At 28.0% G+C, this 4,911-nt stretch overlaps 1 pseudogene; it reads right to left on the reverse strand.

Annotated features, from left to right (window-relative positions):
* Window positions 1-3,277: 3,277 nt before the first annotated feature.
* LOC145132421 (abscisic acid receptor PYL4 pseudogene) lies at window positions 3,278-4,339 on the reverse strand (annotated as a pseudogene).
* Window positions 4,340-4,911: the final 572 nt, after the last annotated feature.

Genomic DNA, 4,911 nt, shown 5'->3' on the forward strand with positions numbered 1-4,911 from the left:
GCCGACATAAAATTTTGTTAAACTAAAGAAGTTTGAAAATTCAAAGACTAAGTGCGAAACTTTAATTTGAGAGTTTCAAACAACCTTTTTGTATGAAAAAGAAGTATGCAAGATACTCAATAATTCGAAACTGCCAAGAGTTTCGAACTTATGGTCATTTGAGAATTTGAAAAAAAAAAAAAAAAAAAAAAAAAAAGATCACTGTGGTCATTTTGTGATCACCTGTTAATTAATGTTAGAAAGATGACATCGTTTCAACCATAGGAAGCTTTGGCTCTATGTCCATTTTCTTTATTATCCTCTTGCGAATGTTTTTAAAGTTGTTAATCCTCAAAAAGACATTAAGCCAATTTAGCACAGTACAAAGATTAAAAAGTTTGAGGAATATTTGTTTATTGATTCGAAGATTCTGATATCATATGTCCTACTTTTTAATCTAGAAAGATACAATACTTAACTTGACATTAAATTTAATAAATATCTTTGAGTACTATTCAAAGTACCTAGACGAACTTAATAAAAAAAATATTGAAATAATTTGCGTCAATATTCAAGTCCCACTGCCTATAACTATATATAATAGGTATTCATTGAGCAAATAAGTAAATGTAGATTAGATAAAAAAATCACCAAAACAATCAATGGTGATATATAAACTTGAATATAACAAACCACATTTCGTTTCTAACATCTTTACCGCTGTAACAAGGAAGTTTGAATAGTACATCACAATTTTTTCTCATTAACCAAAGTATGTGTTTTAAAATATTGTATTATACAATTTTATAATACATAAATTATTATATATGAAAAAAAAATGTTATGTACAAATCACTTCTATAACAAATATTAAGTACTAATATTTTTAGATTGTAATATTCTTACCAAAACAATTTTTGCACTTTTTGCTAGCAAAGATATCATGAATCGTGCAAGAATACTTACATGACTTGGTTATCGACTTCATTTTGTCAAACATCTAAGAATGACCAAAGAAAAAAGACCGAAAATTTTGCTCAAATTAGTTAAACTATAATATAATGTTAAATAGACTAACAATTATCTTTTTTCATAGTAATCTTTCTTTCTAGAAAGACCTGCACAAAACGATATTCGAGTGAAAGACATTTTTATGTCTATCTCTTAGCATAATTAACAAAGTTTTGACCACTAAAAGTTAGAAAAACATGCAAGACACACAATTAGAATGGTTCTTGTGGGTGTCCCCACACATACAAGTTGGGGGTGGGAAATTTGCAAGTTGGGATTAAAGAAAAGAAGCATTGTAATGTTAAAGAGAGGCAAGTTGGTGTTTTGGTGTCATCAAGTTGCAAAGAGTGGTTGTTGATTCCCCATCACTTTGTATTATTTATATTTATTATTTTTTCTTTAAAATACAATTTGCCCTTTCTAGTTATTTCTCCCATCCTTCATAGATTTCACTTTTATCATCATTAAAAACTTGTTTTTACAATAAAAATATGTTATTTAATAAGTTAAGTAAGTAATGAATATGTAATAAGATTAGATAGTAATATTTTGTTTTCCAGTTTGCATTTGAGAAGAAATGTGAACGCGGAAAACACTTTTGGTATCCTCTTGTGTTTTCGAAAGGTTACAAAATTTTTATAGAATGAGATTTTAAATTGTAACTTGATTATGATGTATTCATAATTAAAAAAACACATGTTGCTTATTTCAGTTTGATATTGGTACGAATGAGGTAACGGACCCAACAATATGATATGAATTTTGTCTTTGTTTCTGAGTTTCATTTATTTTACAAAAAAACAACTATCTTTAATTTTGCCTATCCAAACTGAAAAAAAAAAAAAAAAAAAAAAAAAAACTTTGATAACATTTTTTTATTTTACTATAACTGATTTCCTTATAATTTGATATGAGTGTAAAAATAATAATAATAATGATAATAATAAAAATACATAAAACTTTCAAGATAACGATTCTTAGAAAAGTTTAGCTATAAGAGGTGTTTGGAATTGCTTATTTAAAATACTTATTAATTTACTTTGGTTTTATATCAATAATAAAGAATTTTTAGTGTAAAAATATTTCATAACTATTTATTTATTTGTAAAAAATGTTTTTTTATAAGTCACTTCTTACTTAAATATTAACTTATTTAAAGAATTTTTGATAAGTTCTATTATCATTACATATAAAATAGGTAAATAATTTATAAATTTATTTTATTGTGATACCCGATAAACTAATTCATACATTCTTTTTAAACTCTGTTTTAAAACTAGATAAATAAACACACCCATTCATCCCGTAAGCTTCTTAGTAATATAAAATTTGTATATGTATTATATGATTATAATCCCTAAAATTAGACTTGTACTAAGATTGAAGAAAGTACACGATACTTGATAAGGATCAAGTTCTTTTTATATATAATGATCACTTTTTCCTTTTTATAATTTTTAACGTTTATAAATAAATTGATTTTTTGACAAAATATAATAATATTATTTTATTATCTAAATATAGAGTATATAAAACGAATTGTTTATTTATAGCATTGTACGAATTAAATATTATTTATATTCTATATTATATGTATAAGTATCCATAATATGTTATATACCAATTTAAATAAAAAATTGTATATACTAATTTTTTCATATTAAAGCCAAATATTTTTTTTTTCAAAACGTTAATTATGTTTCTAAGAATTTTTTCAATAAGATTTCTACAATAGATTGTTTTTTTTAATATATTATATGGGTTTTTACATGTGTACGAAATTATGTTATGATGATAAAAAACACAACTTAATATCGTGGTTTTTTATGTAATTATAAAATATTGTGTGTTATTTTGAAATTTAACCACATCTATATTTTCAGCAATTTATTTGAGAATATAACCATGTTTTACTCATTTAGTTAACTGACATTAATTATTTAAAAATATTTAAGCCACTTATAAAATTTTATTTATTTTGATCTTATAAATGTAAAAAGTAATCACACATTTCGTTAACTACATTCTTTCGTAGATTAAGAAGCAAATGAACCTATATATATGTATACATAAAATAAAATTTCTAACGCAATTTGTATATATATATTTTATTTAAATGGCTACTAATCGCAATGACCATACCATACGGTTGTATCATACTTCGAATTCAGCAAACAGCTATCAAAGATTCAAAGTCGGCCGTTTCACGTGGAAACTTTAAAATTTTGACCTTATTTTATTTATTTTATTCATAAATTAACTATTTTTAGAAAAATAGAAACAGAAAGATAAAATTCATGATAATCTCTTTTATTTAATACAGGAAAAAAGAAAAAAGAAAAATAATGCAGCAACTAGCTAGAACAAGAAATCGATGGTGTCGTCATTCCTAAAACAATCAAACAAACAGATCATCTTTAATGTCTTTCCATCATCTTCAAAAATAAAAAAATTACATCAAACCATACAGATTCACATAAAATTTTGAAGATGAAAATTTACACCATCGATTTTGTTCTTCATTATGGGTTTTGATGAGATGCTTTCTTCTGTACTTGATACTCTCACATGGGTGGGTTGTCAATCTTGATTTTCCGATCACTTTGACCTGAATTTGTTCTCTGCGATCTTAGCTAACGACTGAAGGTTACATTTTACGATGGTGTCAACAAAACCAAAAGTTTCTTCCTTTGTGTTCCCTGGAGGTATATCCACGACGTAAGACTCAACAACCACGGTACCATTTCCGGTAGGTGTAGGGTGGAGGGTGGTGACGGAGCGGTAGTTCGCCAGTCGATGATCACCACCAACAACGCTGAAGCTAAGAACATGACGCTCGTCGTCAAGGATCTCAAGGCGTTCGGTGGAGTTAGCGGCGGGGAGACCGGAGATAACATCAACTTGCCGTAAAGTTCCGACGTCTCCGTTTCCGTCCACAACATGGCAGCTCTTTACAAAGTGTTTATACGCTTGTGGGTTGTCGAAGCGGCGGACGACTGACCAGACGGTGGAGACTGGAGCGTTGATCTGTTGGATGACGGCGGAGCAGCACTGGTTTTGAGCTGCTGGATGGATGTGGTATCGGGCAATGGAGTCAGGAACACGGTTGTTTGACATCTGTTTGTTGCAGCCAACTCCGGCGCCGGGAGCGGTGGTGTTGAAGAAAGACGATGAGTTTTGTGGATTGGAAAGCATAGTTGATATGGAGATGAAGTTGGTCACTTTCTAAGAACTGGGTGATGTTTTTCCTCCAATGGAGGTGAGAGAGAAGGTTTGGTGGGATCTTAAAAGTGGGGGAGAAGGGGAGGTTTAATGGGAGTTCATGTGAAATCAATAAAATAAGGGCTACTTGGTCCAGCCTATGGACCATAAATAAGCTTTACCAACGAACCATTAAATTTATTTTGTAGCTACGGCAAATAAAGTTTATATATATTTTAAGTTATTATATTTATGAAAAAGTTTATATATTTTTTATATATTTGTTTAATTTAATGGTTATGTTTACTACATCTATATCATATAGAGCGATTCGACTGGTCAGATAACATAATAAATAGCTGAAGACTTAAGTAGTTAAGTTCGAATTTTATATTACAAGTTAAATGAATGAGTTATGTTTGGATCGAGATATTAAAGTATTTTAGTTTATCTATTTTATTAAATTTTATATTGTAATATACAAAATATAATTTTCTGTAATAATAAAATTTGTATACTCTTATTTTTTGAAAGGTAAAATCTTATTTTGTAAATTAAAAAGTTAGAATAGTTGAAATTATAACTTTTATGTAGCTTTAAATTTTATTATGCCGACACTTGTTAATAATTTTAGTGTTATCAACATATTTTACTATAGTTAGTATTATCGAGACAGACTGAATTCAATTTACTTACCGAGACTGAAGGTATGGGATGCAC

This window comes from Lactuca virosa, chromosome 8, assembly GCF_052849685.1.
Source record: "Lactuca virosa cultivar CGN04683 chromosome 8, Lactuca_virosa_CGN04683_v6, whole genome shotgun sequence".
NCBI lineage: Eukaryota > Viridiplantae > Streptophyta > Magnoliopsida > Asterales > Asteraceae > Lactuca > Lactuca virosa.